At 44.5% G+C, this 15,781-nt stretch overlaps 1 non-coding gene across 1 annotated transcript; it reads left to right on the forward strand.

The window, feature by feature from the left end:
- Positions 1-916: 916 nt before the first annotated feature.
- Positions 917-999, forward strand: trnal-uaa (transfer RNA leucine (anticodon UAA)). Its single transcript has one exon. It is a non-coding gene; the product is annotated as a tRNA-Leu (tRNA).
- Positions 1,000-15,781: the final 14,782 nt, after the last annotated feature.

Here is a 15,781-nt window from a genome sequence, read left to right on the forward strand (position 1 = left end):
GGCTGTCATTCCCCGCAGCGTCCACGGTGCAGAGGAGTAGGCATCCATGCCCTGGTAGGCTGCATCCAATGATAGTGTGAGTTCAGAGGCCTTGTTGAGGTCGAGGTTACTCTGCTCCAACAGTCGCTGTCGGGTGTAATTGGATCTGTGGCCCGCTACAAAAGCGTCCCGGATAAGTTCCTCTGTGTACACGGCGGCCTTTACATCCTTACAACCACAGGCCCGGCCAAGCACAGACAGTGCCTGAAGGTATTCCACGGTCGATTCCCCAGGTTGTTGTTTACGACTCCCCAGAAGGTGCCTGGCGTACACTTCGTTCACTGGGCGCGTGTACTGGTCCTTGAGGAGCTTGATAGCGTCCGCGTACGAGGTCGCGTCTTGGATGACAGAGTACACTCGGTGGTTCACTTTGGAGGTCAGGACATCCAGTTTGTCCTCGTCCGATTTGATTGCTTCGGAGGCGGTCAGGAATTTTTCGAAACACTTAAGCCAGTGAGTAAACTTGGTGGATGAGTCCGCCTCCCGATGATCTAAGTCCAGGCATGCTGGTGTGAGGATCTTCTCCATTATAAAAATGTTGTTAATAAAATTGATGCGCTATCAATTACTCATAAAAGACCGAGAGTTAGAAGAGTAACTAAAGGCTTTTATTAACAACAGAATGGAGGTCTGCCTCGAGTGGTCGACAGGCCCAGGATGCATAGGGCTGGGGAGCAGTCACCTTTATACTGGGACCTGTGGGAGGAGTTAGCCGAGGCATGTCCAGGCATGTACACAGTGGAATACAAACAGGACAAACAGGAATACAAACAATGGTTTACCACAGAACCCAAGTGATTATGTACCAGAGCGTTCACAACAGAGGCAGCGATCTTGCAGCAAATGAGAAGCTGCGTGGGTCCAACCGACTGCCCGGGTAATTGTGGCCAAGTGGTTAAGGCGATGGACTTAAAATCCATTGGAGTTTCTCCGCACAGGTTCATAATCCTGTCGACTATGGAAATTAAAACGTCGTCCCAAATGACCCGTTTTTACTTCATTTTAACTGCTGCCTTTCGGTTCCTGTGCTGAGGCATATTCAAAGCTACAACAACGATTCAAGCAGAAAGTAAAACAAGCACTTCACCCATTATTACATCACGCCATCACGAGAGGCCTAGGCCACAGGAGAAAGACTACATTGTTTAATGCTCTTGAATCGTGAAAGCAATTTTAACCGTCGAAAATATTTATTTTGCAAGCCATTGAAGAAAATACACGTCGTCCACGCAGTCATCTTCCAATTGGTTCTGCTTCCTACGGCGATGCTTATTTAATGAACTAAGCCAGACGATCCACAGTTCTCAACCCCGCTGGCCAAGGTCGGTACATTAAATCATAAGAAATAGGAGCAGGATTTGGCCGTGTGGCTCTCGAGCCTGCTCCGCCATTCAGTAAGATCATTGCTGATCCTCTACCTCAACTGAAACTTACCGACCTAGCCCCATATACCTTGATTCCCGTAATGTCAAAATCCATCTCGGTTAGGAATGTACTCAATGGCTGAACAGCCACAGCCCTCTGCGGTAGTAAATTCCAAAGCTGCACAATCTTTAGAATGAAGACATTTCTCCTCATCTCAAACCTAAATGGCCGGCCTCTTATTCTCAACTTTCTCCCCTAACTCTGGACTCCACAGCCAGGGTAAACAACCTCTCAGCATCCGCCCAGTCAAGCCCTCAAAGATTTTATATGTACTTCCTTCATACAGTCTGCTGATTTCATTTCACCACAGAAAATAATGGGACTCAAGGCGGATAAATCACCTGGACCTGATGGCTTACATCCTAGGGTCTTGAGGGAAGTGGCGGTAGGGATTGTGGATGCATTGGTAATAATTTTCCAAAACTCCCTGGACTCAGCAAAGGTCCCGGCAGACTGGAAAACTGCTAATGTAACACCCTCATTTAAAAAGGGCAGTAGACAGAAGGCTGGAAACTGTAGACCGGCTAGCCTAACATCCGTGGTAGGTAAAATTTTGGAGTCCATTATTAAGGAGACAGTAACAGGACATTTGGATAATCACAATTTAATTGGGCAAATTCAGCATGGTTTTATGAAGGGGAAGTCATGTTTGACAAATTTGCTGGAGTTCTTTGAGAAAGTAACATATAGGGTGGATAAAGGGGTACCAGTGGACGTAGTGTATTTAGACTTCCAAAAGGCATTTGACAAGGTGCCACACAGAAGATTATTGCTTAAGATAAAAAATCATGGGATTGGGGGTAATATTCTGGCATGGATAGAGGATTGCCTATCGAACAGAAGGCAGAGAGTTGGGATAAATGTTTCATTCTCAGACTGGAAAACAGTAACTAGTGGTGTTCCGCAGGGGTCAGTGCTGGGTCCCCAACTCTTTACATCCTATATTAACGATTTGGAGGAGGGGACCGAGTGTAACATATCAAAGTTTGCAGATTATACTAAGATGGGAGGGAAAGTAGTGAGTGAGGAGGGCATAGAAAACCTGCAAAGGGACATAGACAGGCTAAGTAAATGGGCAGAGATTTGGCAGATGGAATACAATACTGGAAAGTGTGAGGTTATGCACTTTGGCAGGAAAAATCGTAGAGCAAGTTATTATCTTAATGGCAAGAAACTGGAAAGTACTGAAGTACAAAGGGATATGGGGGTCCTGATGCACGAAACTCAAAAGATTAGTATGCAGGTGCAGCAAGTGATTAAGAAGGCCAATGGAATGTTGGCTTGCATTGCTAGAGGGATAGAATATAAAAATAGGCAGGTATTGCTTCAGTTGTACAAGGTATTGGTGAGACTGCACCTGGAATACTGCGTACAGTTTTGGTGTCCATACTTAAGAAAGGACATACTTGCTCTCGAGTCAGTACAAAGAAGGTTCACTCGGTTAATCCCGGGGATGAGGGGATGGACATATGAGGAGATGTTGAGTAGATTGGGACTCTACTCATTGAGTTCAGAAGAATGAGAGGCGATCTTATTGAAACATATAAGATTGTGAAGGGGTTGGATTGGTTGGATGCGGGGAAGATGTTCCCGATGATGGGTGAAACTAGAACTAGGGGGCATAGTCTTAGAATAAGGGGCTGCTCTTTCAAAACTGAGATGAGGAGGAACTACTTCACTCAGAGGGTGGTAGCGCCAAGGAATATGCTGCCCCAAAAAGCTGTAGAAGCTACATCATTACATAAATTTAAAACAGAAATAGACAGTTTCCTGGAAGTAAAGGGATTTAAGGGTTATGGGGAGCGGGCAGGAATTTGGACATGAGTCACAGAGTTACACAGCACAGAAAGAGGCCCTTCGGCCCATCGTGTCTGCGCCGTCCATCAAGCCCTGTCCAATCTAATCCCATTTTCCAGCATTTGGTCCATAGCCTTGTATGCAATGGAATTTCAAGTGCTCATTCAAATGCTTCTTGAATGTTGTGAGGGTTCCTGCCTGTACCACCCTTTCAGGCAGTGAGTTCCAGACTCCAACCACCCTCTGGGTGAAAAAGTTCCTCCTCAAATCCCCTCTAAACCTCCTGCCCCTTACCTTGAATCTATGCCCCCTTGTTATTGACCCCCCTACTAAGGGGAAATGTTCCACTTTATCTACCCCATCTATGCCCCTCATCATTTTGTACACCTCAATCAGGTCCCCCCTCAGCCTTCTTTGCTCCAAGGAAAAAAAACCACAGCCTGTTTAGCCTTTCTTCGTAGCTGAGGCGCTACATTCCAGGTAACATCCTGGTTAATCTTCTCTGCACCCTCTCCAAAGCAATCACATCCTTCCTATAGTGAGGCGACCAGAACTGCACACAATACTACAGCTGTGGCCTTACCAGCGTTTTGTACAGCTCCATCATAACCTCCCTGCTCTTATATTCTATGCCTCGGCTAATAAAGGCAAGTATCCCATATGCCTTTTTAACCGCCTTATCTACCTGATCCGCTGCCTTCAGGGTTCTATGTACATGTACACCAAGGTCCCTCTGACCCTCTGTGCTTCCTAGGGCCCTACCATTCATTGTGTATTCCCTTGCCTTATTTGTCCGTCCAAAATGCATCACCTCTCACTTTTCAGGGTTAAATTCCATTTGCCACTTTTCCGCCCATCTGACCAACCCGTTTATATCGTCCTGTAGCCTGAGGCTTTCCTCCTCGCAATTTACCACCCCACCAATTTTCGTGTCATCTGCGAACTTACTGATCATACCTTTTACATTCTCATCCAATTCATTTATGTAGATCACAAACAGCAAGGGAACCAGCACCGATCCCTGAGGTATCCCACTGGACACAGGCTTCCAGTTACAAAAGCAACCTTCGACCATCAGCCTCTGCCTCCTGCCACTCAGCCAGTTTAGGATCCAACGTGCCAAGGCACCCTGGATCCCATGGGCTCTTACCTTCTTGACGAGTCTCCTATGCGGGACTTTGTCAAAAGCCTTACTGAAATCCATGTATACCACATCCACAGCATTTCCCTCATCCACACACCTTGTCACCCCCTCGGAAAATTCAATCAGATTGGTCAGACATGATTTACCCTTGACAAAGCCATGCTGACTATCCCCGATTAATCCTTGCCTCTCAAAGTGGAGACTAATTTTGTCCCTCAGAATTTTTTCCAATAATTTCCCTACCACAGATGTTAGGCTCACTGGCCTGTAATTCCCTTGTTTATCCCTGCTACCCTTCTTGAATAATGGTACTATGTTAGCTGTTCTCCAGTACTCTGGTACATCCCCTGTGGCCAGAGAGGTTCTGAAAATTTGTGTCAGAGCCCTTGCAATCTCCTCTTTTGCCTCACACAGCAGCCTGGGATACATATCGTCCGGGCCTGGGGATTTATCCACATTTTGGCCTGCTAAAACCGCTAGTACCTCCTCCCTCTCAATGCTAATATGTTCAAGTATATCACAGTCTCCTTGCCCGATTTCTATGTCTACATCGTCTTCCTCCATAGTGAACACAGATGCAAAAAATTCATTTAAAACCCCGCCTACATCATCTGGCTCTACACAAAGATTGCCACTTTGGTCCCTAATGGGCCCTACCCTTTTCCTGGTTATCCTCTTGCCCTTAATATACTTATAAAACATCTTACGATTTTCCTTTATTTTGCTCGCCAGTGTTATTTCATGTCCCCTCCTCGCTCTCCTAATTTCTTTTTTAAGTATGCCCCTGCACTTTTCATACTCCTCTAGGACTTCCTCCGTCTTTAGTCTTTTGTAACTGCCAAAAGCCCCCCTTTTTTTCCTAACGCATTTTTGTATATTCCTTGTCATGCAAGGTTCCCTTTGCTTGTTGTTACCACCCTTGACCTTTACGGGAACATGTTGGCGTTGTACTCTCTCTATTTCCCTTCTGAAACTCTCCCACTGCTTTGATGTGGAATTTCATATAAGTAGCTGCTCCCAGCCCATTCTGGCCAAATCCTGCCTTATCATATTAAAAGAGGCCTTTCCCCAATTTAGAACCCTTATTTCCGGGCCGTCTTTGTCTTTTTCCATGACCACCTTAAATCTCACCCAATTACGGTCACTGTCGCCAAAATGCTCTCCTACTGACACTTCCACCACTTGCCCGGCTACATTCCCTAGAATTAGGTCCAGTACCGCCCCTTCTCTTATAGGACTTTCTACACGCTGGCTCAAAAAGCTCTCCTGGATGCACTTTAAGAATTCTGCACCCTCTAAGCCTTTCACACTCTGACTATCCCAATTAATATTGGGGAAGTTGAAATCCCCCACTAATATTACCCTATTATTTTCGCACTGCTCTGAGATTTGCCTACATATCTGTTCCTCTATCTCCCCCTGAATGTTTGGGGGCCTATAGTACACTCCCAGCAAAGTGCTTGCCCCCTTTTTGTTTTTAAGTTGTACCCATATGGCCTCATTAGAGGAACCCGCTAATATATCATCCCTCCTTACAGCAGTAATTGACTCCTTAATTAATATTGCCACACCCCCTCCCCTTTTACACCGCCCTCTGTCTCGCCTGAAGATTCTATACCCCGGAATATTGAGCTGCCAGTCCTGACCCTCCCTCAACCATGTCTCCGTGATAGCAACAATATCGTACTCCCATGTGTTCAACAACAACTTCAGTTCATCCACCTTATTTGCAAGACTCCTTGCATTAAAATAAATGCTTTCCAGCCTTGCCATATTCCCTTTTGCCTTCAATATTTGCTCTGCCTTCCCAGCTGGCTTGTTTTTTCCTCCGTATTCACCCCCTAATATAGCTCCACTCTGTATCCCATCCCCCTGCCAAGTTAGTTTAGGTTCGGATCGGTCATGGCCCTGTGGGTAGCGGAGCGGGCCCAGGGGCCATATAGCCTGATCCTGCTCCTATTTCGTGTGTCTAATTCTGTTAGATTCAGGAGGTGGTTCTGTGATAGTTGATTGGCGGTTAGGATCAGGTCAGCCATGATCTTATTGAATGGCGGAGCAGGCTCGAGGGTCCAATTGGCCTACTCCTGCTCCTATTTCTTATGTTCTTATGTTCTTAAAACTATATTTAACTGGATGGACACCCAGCAGGAAATACAATGCAGCCGCAGATTTATTCTCCAAACACTTTCTGTGATGCGCACGCGGCCGTATAAATGGAAAAAAGCAGCACACGAGAGAAAAGACGATTTAAATCCAGTTCGTAGTGTCGAATTGCCTCAATTTGGCCGAGTGCCATATGAAGCAGCAATTTGAATTAGACATTGCACTTCGTTTCAGTCTCAAAACGCTAAACGGTCACACACTGCAAACCGCACGTGAAAAGAAAAGCACAAGGCCCGTGCGAGGCACTAAACCACATTCAAACACAGGAACCAAATCAGCTCGGATCAAAGATTTTGTGATTAGAAATTCATACCTCTAGCATGTGGCTGAAAACAAGAGATTGCAGGGGCTGCTCGCTTCTCGGCCGCGGCGCCAGCGGCAGAAACAGGTCATCCACTCACAACCGAGTCCTCTCCAATGTACTGGAGCTGCTTGTGACGGAGCAGCTCAATCCGCAGGTCCTGATTGGACACATTCAAATGGGAGCGTTCTCGCGCAGTTCTATGTGATTGTATGGTTGTTGACTCGTGATCAGGATGCGGGGCGATGCACGGAAGCTGAAATTGTCTCGCAATTGTTATTGTTTCAAGCTTTCCGTTCTAATCCATGTAAGTGTAAAACTGTGGAAAGTGCAGAAAAGGGTTTTCAGAATGGATTTTCTGCTGTGGCCGATTTTCCAGCTGGATTTTCATGGCAAGAAGCTGCACTTAGAATATTGGTAAAAGGGAATTAGAATGTCCAGGCTGCCTGGCAGAAGACTGAACGCTGAAGCGATTGTTCCCATTGGAAGCAGGAAGGCAGCAGCAGTATGCTCACCGCTGTTCATTTCAAGGAATCAAATCTCCATTTTGATACAATAGAAAAGTTTGCAAACATTGGCCCAGTAATTCCTGTCACAACACGTGAGTACGGACAGGGTACTCACCCGTGTGCCAGGAGGAATTGCCGGTTTTCAGCATGCACAGCGCATGCGCTGAAAACCGGCATTTCCTGTCCTCTGACCCAAGGGGTTAAGAGGCTGAACGCATGCGCGGTATTGGGCAGCGCGTGCGACTTGGATTTCCTGTATTTTTACAGATTTGCGCCTGTGTAAAGGGCTCCGGTTTTTACGCATTGAAAAACCACACGAAAGTACTTAGTTTTACAGGTAAGTGGTCTTTACGTAAAATTTAGAAAATTTTTTCCCACAGTTTTATTATTTTTAAAGAATCTACAGTAAGGTAAGTTTAGTTTTAGACCCGATTTTTTAAAAATTTATTTTTTTCAAAAATTTGATTAATTGTTTAAAATATTTTTTTAAAGTTATTCATAGTTAATTTAATTATTGGGAGGCTTTTTAAAATTTTATTTAAAGTTTAAGTAGTGTTATGGGGTGCCGTACTTTTCATGAGTTTGACAGTCTTTACTATCAAACTTATGAATGAAGTTTCCCCTCCCCTGATTGGCTGAACAGTGCTCACCTGATCCCAGCCGGCACATCGCATTAACTACGCCGCTGGGTCAGGTTATCACAGCGCGCCGACATCAGAACCTTGCCTGTGACAGGAAATCCACTGCGGGCCAAGTTTCAGATGTCGGCGCGCCGGGTAAGTGCACATCAGGGGCTTGCACGCGCGGCAAGCCCCCCGACACGAAGTTCTGGGCCATTAAAAGGCACTGACGTCCCTGGGTTGGCTTGAACCACTAATTTTTCAGTTAACAGCCGAACACGCTGGCACACTGCGACACAGAGACAGTCGATTAAAATGGTTTGCAATTGGAATTATTCCACAGGAACCCAAGGGATTATGTACCAGAGTGTTCACACCATAGGCACCGATTTTGCAGCAAATGTGAAGCTGCGTGCGGCCAATCGATTGTCGCGGTAGTCATGCCCGAGTGGTTAAGACGATAAACTGCAAATGTATTGCCGTTTCCCCGCGCTAGTTCGAATCTTGCTGATTACAGACATGAGGACCTCCTCCCACATGATCCGTTTTTACTTCATTTAAACTGCTGCCTTTTGTTTCCTGTGCCAAGATATATTCAAAGCTACAATCAAACAACGATTCAAGCAGAAAGTAAAACAAGCACTTCACCCATTATTACATCACGGCACCATGAGAGACTTAGGCCACAGGAGAAATACTATGTTGTTTAATGCTCTTGAATCCGTGAAAGCAATTTTAACCGCAGAAAATATATATTTTGCAACCCATTGAAGAAAATGCACATCATCCGTGCAGCCATTTTGCAGTTTATGCTGCTTCCTACTGCGATGCTTATTTAATGAAGTAAGCCAGACGATCCACATTTCTTAACCCAGCCAGCCAAGATCGGTACATGAGAACATAAGAAGTACGAGTAGGAATTGGCCATGCAGTAGACTGTCAGGGAAGCTTCAAGAATCTTCCTGTCAGCAAGCAGAGCAACGCATCTATCCTCCGTGCTGCTTTGAACTTCAGATCACTTTCACGCCAGGCAAACTTTACGTACAAGGTGACATCTTTTAGGCGAGAACACAAACACCATGTTCGCGAACCACAGCACCAAGTGCGGGTAGGCTTCCATTTGACATCTATTTCCTTCTGTGCTTTTCTCTGAGACAGAGAAACACAGTCAGAGAGAAGCCGTTGGGAAGTGGCAAGTAACATTCGTGCCACACAAGTGCCAGGCATTGACTATCTCCAGCAAGCGAGAGTCTAACTATCGCCTCTTGATATTCAATGGCATTACCATTACTGAACCTCCAACCATCAGCATTCCAACAAGGCAATGCACCTTTAACAGATCCAGCTGGTTCAGTCGGTAATGCAGTGCGATTCTTAATTTCAGTGACGTGGTTTGAGATTTATGATTGTTTATAAACTTTTATGTTGCTTACACGGGAAAGCAACATTAATTAACTGATAAACTTCTTTTGCAGGATGAAGGTAATGCTAACTGAGGGAGAGTCACTACTTCAATAATCTGTTAACTGTTAAACCATATCACATTTTATACACTGAATTTAGAATCATAGAATCATAGAATTGTTACAGCACAGAAAGAGGCCATCCAGTCCATCGAGCACATGCCTGCTCTCTGCAGGAACACTTCAGCTAGTCCCACTCCCCCGCCCTCAGGTACTTATCCAACTCCCTTTCGAAAGCCACGATTCAATCTGCGCCCACCACTTTGTCAGGCAGTGCATTCCAGATCCTAACCACTTGCTGCATAACGTTTTGTTCCTCATGTTGCCTTTGGACTTTCCGCCAATCAGCTTAAATCTGTGTCCTCTGGTTCTCCACCCTTCCGCAAATGTCATCAGATTCTCCCTGTCTACTCTGCCCAGACCCCTCATGATTTCGAACACCTCTTTAGCTCTCCTCGCAATCTTCTCTGCTCCAAGGTGAACAACTCCAGCTTTTCCAGTATATCCCCAAAACTGAAGTCCGTCATCCCTAGAATCTTTCTTGTAAATCTCCCCAGCACACTCTCTAACGCCTTCTCATCCTTCCTAAAATCTTGTGCCCAGAATCCTCCATCTGAGGCCTAACCAGTGATGTATAAAGGCTCAGCATTACCTCCTTGCTGTTATACTCTATGCCTCTATTAATAAAGCCAAGGAACCCATGTGATTTTTCTCAGCCTTCTCAACTTGTCCCACCACCTTCAAAGATAGAAAAACACACCCCGAGGTCTCACTGTTCCTGCACCGCTATTAAAATTGTAGCATTTAGTTTATGTTGCCTCACCTCATTCTTCCTACCAAAATGGATCACTTCACACATTTCTGTGTAAAATTACACCTGCTATGTCTCTGACCATTTCACCCCGCTGTATATGTCCGCATGAAGTCTGTTATGTTCTGTCTCATTGTTTACCACATTTCTGAGTTTCCTTTCATATGCACTGCTTGAATATATGCCCAGTATACCAAATCCACGTCATTAATATTAAAAAAAGAGCAGTGGTCCTAATACCGATCTCTGTGGAACACCACTCTATGCTTCCCTCCAATCTGAAGTAAAACCGTTCACCACTATTTGCAACTGACACATGTGCAAAGCATTGTATTCATTCTATTAACACAAACTTTATATATAAAAACCACACCCATATACACAGCAAACAAACGTGCCTTTATATATAGCCTTTACAGTGGTAAAACGTCGCAAGGCGCTTCACAGGAGCAGTTATCAGACAGAATTTGACACCGAGCCACATAAGTAGATATTAGGGCAGATGACCAAAAGCTTGGTCAAAGTGGTAGATTTAAAGGAGCCTTTTAAAGGAGGAACGAGAGGTGGAGAGGTTTAGTGAGGTAATTCCAGAGTTTAGGGCTTGACTCCCACACCCACAGTTTGTACTTTTACATGGACTTCTTTTCAGTTCTGAATATAGTCCAAACGCCGCAAGATTAATTGTTTTTCAGAAGCTACTCGACCTGTTGTGTATTTTGAGCAGTTTCCCAGTTTATTTCCCTGTGATGTGATGATTGTGGGGGCTCGGAGCGTGTAATTGGATTGGCTGCATCATTTCCTTATACACCTTGGGATTCAGGAGAACCTGGCTCGTGGTTTGCAGAACAAGTTAAACCGCTGGGGCAGAGCCAATAGGCGCCTGGCTGCAATCGGCGACAAGGACGTGCCAATTTGTCTGTCCCCGGGAGCTCAGCCAGTAACGATGAGACTCTTATTCTCAGGGTGGTGGGTTCGAGTCCTAAGTTGGGTGAGTGCTTTTTGTTCAATTTTTATGTTGCTTTAATGGAAACGCGTCATTATTTAACAGATAATTTTCTTTTGCACAATGAAATAAATGATATATGAGAGAGAGTCGATACTTCAATACAAAAGCCAAATATTCCCCGCTTCTACATTGTTTGAGGCCCAACCAATCCCCATCAACCACCACCGTCCTTCGCCTGGCTGAACTTGTTCTCACATTGAACAACTTCTCCTTTGACTCGACTCACTTCCTCCAAATTAAACGTGTTGCTATGGGAACCCGCATGGGCCCTAGTTATGCCTGCCTTTTCGTGGGATATGTGGCACATTCTTTGTTCCAGTCCTAATCAGGTCCCCAACCTCACCTCTTTTTCCGGTATATTGATGACTGTATCATTGCCGTCTCCTGATCTCGCCCTGAACTAAAACATTTCATTCATTTGCTTCCAATTTCTACCCTTCCCTCACCTTCACATGGTCCATCTCCGACTCTTCTCTTCCCTTCCTCGACTTCTCTGTCTCCATCTCTGGTAAAAGGATATTGACAAACCTTCACTATAAGCCGCTGGTGGGGTGGGGAGGAGCTGAGGATATTAGGTGGGGTGGGGAGGAGCTGAGGATATTAGGTGGGGTGTGGAGGTGCTGAGGATATTAGGTGGGGTGGGGAGGAGCTGAGGATATTAGGTGGGTTGGGGAGCAGCTGAGAATATTAGGTGTGGTGGGGAGGCTCTGGGGTTATTAGGTGTGGTGGGGAGGAGCTTCGGGTGTTCGATTAATAAATAAATATCGAAAGTCACAAATTGAGGCTGAAGCAAACAGGAGAGCAGTTCTGTTATTTGAAATAAATAATATCTTCACTGACTTCTTCGAAATGCACAGGTACAAAGTGACAAGCCAGCAGTTTACTCTGCAATAAATCCACAGATGTTCTGATAAAATTCCAAAACCACGCACAGTTTTATTTGGCTGCCTTTAGTATTTATTATTGTTTTTTATTCAATACACTGATGCGTTGCTTCAAATATTGAAGATACATTTCTCTACATGACATCTCACAATGGACATTAGAAAACAGACAGACTGTGCAGTTAAGTGGGAAGTGAACTTTAAAATAAATGACAGTGAGGCGATGCACTTTGGTAGGAAAATATAAGCATCATGAGGGTAGTGCGGTTGATGTTGTGCATATGGACTTTCAAATGGGGTTTGACAAATACCACGTGACATACCTGGTCATAAAATTGTAGTCCATGGGATTATTGGGACAGGGTAGCATGGATACCAAATTGGCTAAGTATCAGAAAGCAGAGATTAGTGGTGACGGGTTGTTTTTCAGAATTGGCAGAGGTATACAGAGGTGTTCCCCAGGGGTTGCTATTAGGACCAGTGCTCTTTTTCAAATATTTTACTGAAGTAGATTTGGATAAACAGGGCATCGAAACTCGGAAATGTAGCACACAATGAAGAGAATAGTAACAGAATTCAAGAGGACGTAGACTGACTGGTCAGCAAGAGAACATACGAAATAGGAGCAGGAGTAGGCCATTCGGCCCTTTGATCCTGCTCCACCATTCAATATGATCATGGTTGAACTTCAGTTAAAGAGACATTCATGTAACACCTTTTAACTGACCCTCATTCCAGCATTAAAAATTATGTCCTTAATCAGTTTACTGGCATATTTTGCAGTAACAGAATAAAATATAATTGGAGTCGTAAGCAAGACTCTAAATGCCTAGAAAATTTGGCTGGGTCTTGAACCTTATAAACTGTTCCTCAGGCTGGAGGTTTTGAGAGCTTCAGATACGTCCCTGACATGATACTGCAATTCACTCATGGTGTTTCTTTCCTAATCCAATCCCTTTGCTTACAGCATAACCGTAACTCTGATTCAATTAGGCAGACACTTGGCAGATTCTATTTAACACAGAGAACTGTGAAGTCAAAAATTAGAAGAGGCAATGGTACAATTTTAAAGGGAGTGGAGGAACAGAGGGACCCAGGCATGTATGTACCCTAAACTTTGAAGGCGGCCGGACAATTGGAGAAGTATGTTAATAAAGCATACGGGATCCTTCGCTTTATTAATAAGTAGTAGCGTACAAAAGCACGAAATTTATGCTAAAATTTTAAAAAGCACTGATTAGGCTTCAGCTGGAATATTGTGTCCAATTCTGGGCACCAAACTTTAGGAAAATGTCAAGGCCTTGGAGCGTGTGCAAAAGAGATTTACTAGAATGGTACCAGGGATAAGGGACTTCAGTTATGTGGAGAGTCTGGAGAGCCGGTGTTTTTCTGATTAGAGCAGAGAAGATTAAGAGGAGATTAGCTAGAGGTGTTCAAAAGCCTAAATAGATTAAAATAGAGTAATTAAGGAGCAATTGTTTCCAGTGGCAGTGGGGTCGGTAACCAGAGGATACAGATTTAATGTGATTGGCAAAAGAACCCGAGAGAACATGAGGAAGTTTTTGTTTTACACAGCGAGTTATTGTGATCTGGAATTCGCTGCCAGAAAGGGTGTTGGAAGCAGCTTCAATATTAGCTTTCAAAGGGCATTTGGAAAAAATACTGGAGGTAAAATAAAATACTGGGGAAAGAGCAGAGGAGTGGGATTAATTGGACAGTTCTACCAAAGAGCCAGCACAGGCACGGTGGGCCGAATGGCCTCCTTCTGTGCTGTATCATTCCATGATTCTATAATCACAGATACATTGGAAAATAAGAAGCTGAACCTGGCAGGAGAGCAAAGGGCTCTAGGGCTACAGGTGAACAAATAATTAAAGCCGTATTACTGGACAGCAAAGCAATTAAAATGCTTACAATGAATTGAGGTTTATTTCTAAGACGATAGAATTCAAAAGAAGTGAATTTGGCCAATGGTGGGAAGTGGTGTTTCACAAGGATCGGTGCTGGGAGCACTTTTGTTCACCATTTACTTCAACATTTAGGACTCAGGAATCGAAAGTGCAATTTCAAACATTGTGGATGCCACCGAAATTGGGGTTTATATTTAATACAGAGGAGGACTGCGACAAATACAGGAAGACGTTAATAAACTGGCAGAATGGGCGTGTAACTGGCAAATGAACCTCAATATGGAGAAATGTGAGGTAGTGCATTTTATTAGGAAGAATACGGAGGTCACATACTCCTTGGAAAATAAGTTCTAAACGGGGTTGAGGGACAGTTACATCAATCACTAAAAGTTGCAATGCAGGTTGATAAGGCCATAAAAAGAAAGAAAGCGCTGGGGTTCATTTCTAGAGGGGTAGAATTGTAAAGAATAGAAGTTATGTTAAACTTGTATGGAACCTTGGTTAGACCACACTTGTGGTACTGTGAACATGGTCTCCATCTTATAAATTGGTCACAGAGGGACTGGCGAAGGTACAAACAGTATTTACTAGAATGATACCAGAACTGAGAGGTTATACCTGTCAGGAAAGACTGAACATGCTGGGGCTCTTTTCTTTAGGAAAGTGAAGACTGAGCAATAATCAGATAGAGTTCTTTGAGATTATGTAAGGGTTTCATAGAGTAGATTCGAGAAGGTGTTTCCACTTGCAGGACAGACCAGAACTTGGGGTCATAGATTTAAGATAGTCTTTAATAAATCTAATAGGGAATTCAGGAGAAACCTTTTTACCAAATGAGTGGTTAGAATGTGGAACTCGCTACCACAAGGAGCAGTAGATGCGAATAGCACAGACACAATTAAAGGGGGAAAGGTTTAGAACGGTATTTTACTGGGTTAGATGAAGGAGGATGGGTGGAGGCTCTTGTGGAGCATGGACACCAACATGGACATTTTGAGTCGAATGGCCTGTCTCTGTGCTGTAAATATGTTGTAAATTGTATTAAACATGTCTAGGACCCGGGTCAGGTCACACTTAGAGAACTGTGCATAGTTATCGTTTCCATAACATAAAAAGGACATCGAAGAACTGGAGAAAGTGCAAAAATACTTACAACAACAACAACTTGTATTTATATAGCGCCTTTCACATAGTAAAATGACCCAAGCGATTCTTGGGAGCGTTATTGAACAAAACCTGACCCTGAGCCACATAAGGAGATATTAGGAATGATGACCAAAAGCTTAGTCAAAGAGGTCAGTTTTAAGCAGCATCTTAAATGAGGCGGGAGATTTGCTGAAGCATAGAGGGTTAGGGAGTGGATTGCTGAGCTTAGGGCCCAGTCAGCTGAAAGCACAGCCGCCAATGGTGGAACGGTTAAAATCGGGGATGTGCAAGAGGCCAGAATAAGATCAGCACAGAGATCTCGGGAGTGCTGAGGGGCTGGTGGGGCTTGCAGAGGTAGGGAGGGCGAGGCCATGTAGGGATATGAAAGCAAGGATGATAATTTTAAAATGGAGGCATTGCCGGAACGGGGGTGACTGTAGGTCAGCTAGCACAGGGGTGGTGGTTTACGGGGCTTTGCTGTGGGCAGGTTATGGGCAGCACAGCTTAGGATGAGCTCAAGTTATGCAGGGTGGGAGATGGGAAGACGGCCAGGAGAGAGTTGT

The sequence above is a fragment of the Somniosus microcephalus genome, unplaced genomic scaffold (assembly GCF_052327205.1).
Source record: "Somniosus microcephalus isolate GS21.2 unplaced genomic scaffold, FLI_Smic_1.0 unresolved_chr5, whole genome shotgun sequence".
NCBI lineage: Eukaryota > Metazoa > Chordata > Chondrichthyes > Squaliformes > Somniosidae > Somniosus > Somniosus microcephalus.